The sequence below is a fragment of the Megascapheus bottae genome, chromosome 26 (assembly GCF_031878675.1).
Source record: "Megascapheus bottae isolate mThoBot1 chromosome 26, mThoBot2.hap1, whole genome shotgun sequence".
Taxonomy (NCBI): domain Eukaryota; kingdom Metazoa; phylum Chordata; class Mammalia; order Rodentia; family Geomyidae; genus Megascapheus; species Megascapheus bottae.
In genome coordinates this window covers 23697900-23704890 of record NC_143534.1, presented here as the reverse complement: position 1 = coordinate 23704890, position 6991 = coordinate 23697900, and positions in this window count along the sequence as shown.

Sequence of the window (6991 nt, the reverse complement as noted above, 5' to 3'; positions counted from 1 at the left end):
CAAAAGAAAAAAAAAAAACCAACAGAGTCTTAGGGTCCCACTAAGCTACCTATGTCTAGAGAGTCACACCAAGTAAGCTATAATTATTCAGAGATTTATACCAAGGAAGAAAATGATAAGCTTCAGGCATAAGAAGACAGATTTAATCATCCAGCAAGGGCAGCAATAGCAGCAGCCCAACGAACCATGGCCAAGGTCAGAGCAGCAGCCACAGAGACAGTATGCAGGAAAGCGTTCCACTCACCTCCAGTGTGAATTGAAAGACCAGGGAGAGGAATCCACCTTCCAGCCTTCAGAGACAATGCCCCACGTTGCTGACAATCTGAAACACCAAGGGAAAGTGTGAGTACCCCCACCAAAAACATCCTCCTTCCCAGAGAACAACATCTGGAAGGAAACTCTCCATCCTAATTTAGAAGAAGGCCATTTTTGAAAGTGGCATACAGCCTGCCAGAGCACCTGGCTGGAGCACCTTCTTGCTAAAGAAGTGGGGACAATTTTGAAGAGACAATTTTGGACTTTCTCTGCCAGGTGACAAACAAAATACCTGCCCAGGAAGAGGCACCTCTACCCAGCAGGAGGTAGCCACATGGGGGGGGAGGGAGGCTTTCCTAGAGGAAGATGCCCCCATCAGCAGTGAACAAAGACAAGCTCAGCATTCCAGACATATTGCTGCTCACTCTGCAGCTAGCGGGACACCTTGGAATTACAAAAATTCACTCAAAAAAAATCCAAAAAAATTCTAAAATTACAAAAATTCTAAAAGCTTACTCAAAAAAGAAAAATTGGACAGGTGGTAAAAGCTGAGAGGAATCCTAGGCTGGGCTAAAAGGAGAGTCTCAGAAACTAGCCTTTCCGGGGAAAACCACTGATCCCAGAGCAGCAGACATTAAGGAGATACAAGGTCCCCCAAGCAATTAAGTAACAATTTCTTTTTCTTTTTCTTTTTTTTCTTCCCTTTTTCTTTTTCAATGCTATTCTGTTTAGTCTTGTACAGTCTACAGTAACTACTAGACTTCTTCTTTTGTGTGTGTGGGCGGGGGAGGTTATGGGGCTTGAACTTGGTCTGGGCACTGTCCCTGAACTCTTCAGCTCAAAGCTACCACCCTACCCCTGGGCCTGAAGGTTGTCCCTGAGTTCTCAGGACTAGCGCCCTACTCTTAAGCCAAGCCCCATTTCCCATGTTCTAGAACATAATTGGAGATAAGAGTGTTGGGTCCTTTTGTGCCCGGACTGGCTTTGAACCTAGATCTTCAGATTTCAGGAGATAGCCTGACTAGCTTGGATTACAGGCATGACCCACAGTGCCCAGGTCTGGCTTAGGCTTCTTTCTTAATCATGTACATACTTAATTCTGGCTATATCTTAGAGTGCTCAATTCTCTATTTTTCTTAGTATTTCTAAAATTCATATTACTATTTTTATGTACATATGTTTTATATTTGGGGTTTTTGTTCACTTCCTTCTGTTCCTTTTTATTCCTCTATTCATATTTGTTTCTCCCTCTATTTTCATTATATCATCTAATATTTATTTTAATTTCACATTAATCATTTTTCATTTATGTCTGACCCGCTCCTTTGTTTTCTGTAGTCCACAGATACTAAATGTTTGTGAGTTCGACTGTATTGGTTTCCATTTTAACTGTGCCTACTTGGCTCATCCTATTAGCCTTTGACTCATATTGTTTTATTGATTATAACAGATTTGCTCACAGGCTACAACTATATATAATCTCTTCTCATGGACCATAATACATCTCCCTGAATAAAGAAAAGGAGAGTTAGATGGGAGAATACATAGGTAGGATTTTGAAACTCTAAATTCTTCAACTATAAGGCTCTGTGTCCTTTTTTAAAATTAAAATTGGGTGGTATTTGATTTGCTTTTGTTTCCAAATAGGGAGAGTAAATTATAGAAGCAAAAACAAAATAGCAAGCCAAGGACCTTCAACTCCCACTCAAAATAACCAGGCAATAGGAACAGTCAATGAAAGATCGAGAAGATAGTTCTCAAAATGCTTTAAAAACACTGCTGTTAAATATATTCAAAGAAAAGATAAAAAGTCTGTTCAAGGCTATGCATGAGCATGATGTAACTAACCAAAGATTATTAGGGGTATACATGGAAACCATAAACAGAAAGCTAAATAAATACCAAAAAAAGGGAGTCCACCATACAGCAAAAACAATTCTTAGCAGAAAGAACACTGCAGGAGGAATTTCAATATCAAACTTTAGACTCTATTACAGAGCTATAGTAACCAAAACAGCTTGGTACTGGTACAAGAAAGGCCTGAGGACCAATGGAATGGAACTGAGGACCCAGATATTAACCCATAGACCTATGGCCACCTAATCTTTGATAAGGGAACCAAAAAAATAGAATGGAAGAAAGACAGCCTCTTCAACAAGTGGTACTGAGAGAACTGGTTAAGAATCTACAGACATCTCAAGTTGGATCCTTCTTTGTCACACTGCACCAGGACTAACTCCAAATGAATCAAAGACTTCGAGGTAAAAGCAGATACACTGAAAACTTTACAAGAAGAAATAGGAGATACACTAGGCCTCCTTGGCATAGGTCAAAACTTGCTTAATAAGGACCAAGAAACACAACCAATCAGAGAAAGTCTGGATAAGTGGGACTGTATTAAACTGCAGAGCTTCTGTATGTCAAAGGACATAGCTAGCAAATTAACTAGAAAGCATACAGAGTGGGAGAAGATATTCACTAACACAGATATTCACCATACAACAGACAAAAGCCTCATCTCTAAAATATAGCAACAGCTCAAAATATTGAATCACTCCAAAACTAATCTCCAAAGAAACAACCATCCCATTAAAAGATGGGCCAAAGACTTAAAGAGAGTCTTCTCTAAAGAAGAAATAAGAATGGCCTATAGATACATAAATGCTCGACATCTCTGGCCATAAAAGAAATGCAAATCAAAACAACTCTAAGATTCCGCCTCACTCCAGTTAGAATGGCCAGGATCAAGAAATCTAATAACAACACATGCTGGAGGGGATGTGGCCAGGAGGGATCACTACCACACTGTGGGTGGGAGTGAAAAGTTGTTCAACCACTATGGAAAGAAGTATGGCAGTTCCTCAAAAAACTAAACATAGGGCCGGGAGTTTGGCCTAGTGGTAGAGTGCTTGCCTAGCATGCACAAAGACCGGGTTCGATTCCTCGGTACCACATACATAGAAAAAAGCTGGAAGTGGTGCTGAGGCTCAAGTGGTAGAGCTCTAGCCTTGAGAAAGCCCAAGGGCAGTGCTGAGGCCCTGAGCTCAAGCCCAGGACTGACAAAAAAAAAAAAAAAAAACTAAACATAGAGCTCCCCTATGACCCAACAATTCCACTACTTGGCATTTACCCAATCATCCAGAAACAAGGACATACTAAATCCACTAGTACAATGATGTTCATTGCAGCCCTACTTACCATAGCAAAGATATGGAACCAACCCAGATGCCCCTTAGTTGATGAATGGATCAACAAGATGTGGTATTTATACACAATGGAATTCTATTCTGCTGTCAGAAAGAATGATATTGCCCCATTTGTAAGAAAATGGAAAGACTTAGAAAAAATCATATTAAGTGAAGTAAGCCAGACTCAAAGGAACATAGGCTCAATGGTTTCCTTCATTTGTCACAGTCAGTAGAAACCTTGGGCTCTCCTAGCAGACATTTATAATAGAACAAAACCTAGATACATAAGGCCATATAGGATGAGGCTAATTGAAAGGACCTCCAGGATATAGAAACAAAAACCATATAATGAGTAATTGTTGTCCTTAATGTACTATGTTATCTCATATTGTTACAGTATTTTACCTTGTTATCTGATATATTGTATATATGCTTATTTGGTTATTTGAAATTGGATAGGGAATTGGGGAAAACAAGATGAGGGGTAGGGGTGGGGGGAGGGAAAGGGGAGCTAGACATGAGAAAGGGTATCAATGTTTGTGAAGTAATGCACCTTCTATCTGGTGAATATAATGAAACCCTTCTATTAATTACAATAAAAATATGTGGAAAATAAGAGAGGGAGTCCAATGAAAAGTAGTCACTCAGCTAATGGATATGACAAGATACTAAAATTAAATCAAGAATTCCATACAGGATATAAAACAAAGCTTCAATCAAGAGATTGCACAATCAAAAAATTATCAATTAAAAGAAAGGTGAATAGTAAAAAGTAGAAAGTCTTGACAGCAGATTGGATGACACAGAAGAAAGTCTCTGGAATCAAAGATAGTCTAGATACCATAGAAAAATAGAAAATTATTCAGAATAAAATCAAGTATCAAGAAATATGCTTATAAGAGTTTCAAGACTCAGTCAGAAGACCTAGTTTTAGGTTAATAGGTACTGAGAAGGATTGAGAAGGAAACAGAGGGGAAAGGAATGCATTTAACAGAATACTAGCAGAAAAGTTCCCAAACATCCACAAGTATAAGCCCATTCAGATAAAAGAAGCCTTTAAAACCTCAAACAGACCAGATAAGAGCAGGATATCTCACTGCCCCATTATAATTCACATAGAGACCAATGAAAGGATCCTTAATGGTCTTAGAGAGAAAAGATCAATTACCTATAAAGGAAAGTCAATCAGAATAACTACAGGTTTCTCAACAGAGTTCATGAAAGAAAGAAGAGTCTTGAATGAGGGATGCCCCACCTTAAAGAAAAATAACTACCAACCAAGAATAGTGTACCCAGCTAATCTCTCCTTCATACCTGAGGGACAAATAAACATCTTCCACAAGGAAAAATTGAAACAATATATCTCCACCAAACTACCATTATAGAAAATACTTAAAGATATACTACATATTGAAATCCAACACGAACACTATATTGGCAGAGAAACAGCCTCTTGCCAGAGAGCCGGGTAAATATTAATAAAATATATATATATATATATATATATATATATATTATGAGGCACAGCTCCTAAGAAGGTAGATAACATGTGAGGACTACCAAACACCTCTCAGTCCTAACTCTTGATTTAAATGGACTTAACTCTCCAATTAAACAACATAGATTGACTAGTTGGATCAAAAAGCAGGAACCATACATCTAGAGATAAATCTTGCCCACAAAACAGATATATTGTGCAAGTGAAAGGCTAGAATAAAATCTATCATGCAAATAGTCTCCATAAACAAGCCAGAGTTGCAATCCTAATATCAGATCAAATAGACTTCAAATTAAAATTAGTGAGAAGAGACAAAGAAGAATATCACGTAATAATATTTGGGATTTCTCATACAGGAGGATATTACAATTCTAAATATCTGTACACCAAATTTTGGAGCACCCAAATTCATCAAACACTAGTTGCTCTAAAATCATACATAGAACCAAACACCTGACTGTTGATGACTTTAACACACCACTATTGCCTCTGGATAGATCAACCCAGCAAAACCTCAACAGAGAAACCACAAAACTAAATAACTGCATAGACACACTTGATTTAAAAGACATCTACAGAGCAGTTCCCCCCAGCAGCAGCAGAACATACATTCTTCTCAGCAGCAGGTGGAACATTCTCCAAAACAAATAACATTTTAGGCCACAAAGAAAATCTGTGCATAAATACTGAAATAATTTCTTGCATCCTAAGCAGACCACAATGGAATAAAATTAGAACTCAATACCAAAAGCCACTATAGAAAACTCAGTTTATGGAGCCTGAACAACCCATTGTGGGCCAATGAAAATATCACAATAGAAATCCAAATGTTTATAGAAATACAGCTCCTCTAGGACACAGCAAAGGTGGTTCTCAGAAAATTGGTAGCTCTGGTGTCTACATCAACAAATTGGAGAAATCTCAGACCAACAACTCAATGATGCCCCTTAAGCTCCTTAAAAAGAACAGTAAGCCAAGCTCCAAACCAGTAGATGGAAACAAATAATTAACTCAAATAAAAAATAAATGAATTAGAGATTTAAAAAACACAGAAAGAATCATCAAAACAAACTGTTCTTTGGAAAAAAAATCAACAAAATTGGCAGACTGTTAGCAAATCTGACCAAAGAAAAGAAGAAAACAAACTCAGATGAGCATGGGAACATCATGACAGACAAAAGCACGATTCAGAATATTATAATATATATTATATAATATATATAGCAAAGCTTTATGCTAACAAATTGGAGAATCTGGAAGAAACCAAAGAATTCCTAGCATATACTGATTTACCCAAACTAAACCAAGAAGATTTAAACCAAGTAAATAGACCTATAACAAATAATGAACTAGAAATAGCAAAACAAAAAAGCTTACAAATCCAAGAAAACCCCAGTACAAGATAGATTCACAACCAATAAGGCCTTCAGAGGAGAACTTGTAATATTCCTCAACTCCTAAATGAAATTGAGAACCATCACTACTAAACTCATTCTATGAAGCCAGCAAAACTCTTAGCTCAAAACAAGACAGGGACTCATCAAAAAGAACTATAGACCCATCTCTTTGATGAACATCTATGCAAAACATCTCAATGAAAATCTGGTCAACTGTCTTGAACAACTTAATCCAAAACCATCATATGCTATGATCAAATGGAATTCATTCTACAGATGCAGACAGGTTCAATATATGCAAGTCAAATAATGTAATCCAATACATCAACAGAAGCAATGACCAAAACTACATTATCATCTCAATACATGCAGTAACAGCATTTGAAAAGAGCCAATATCCTTTTATGAGGAAAGCTCTGAAGAAGCTAGGACTCCATAGAACTGTTTATGATAAACCTACAGCCAACATTCTACTTAATGATGAAAAATTAAAACCATTTCCTTTAAAGTCAGGAATGAGAAAAGGATGTTTGCTCTCTCCACACCTCTTCAATACAGTATTAGAATCCCTAACCAGAGCAATGAGGCAAAAGTCAAACATAAAGGAGATTCACAAAGGTAGAGAAAAAGTAAAACTCTCCTTCTTTGCAGAT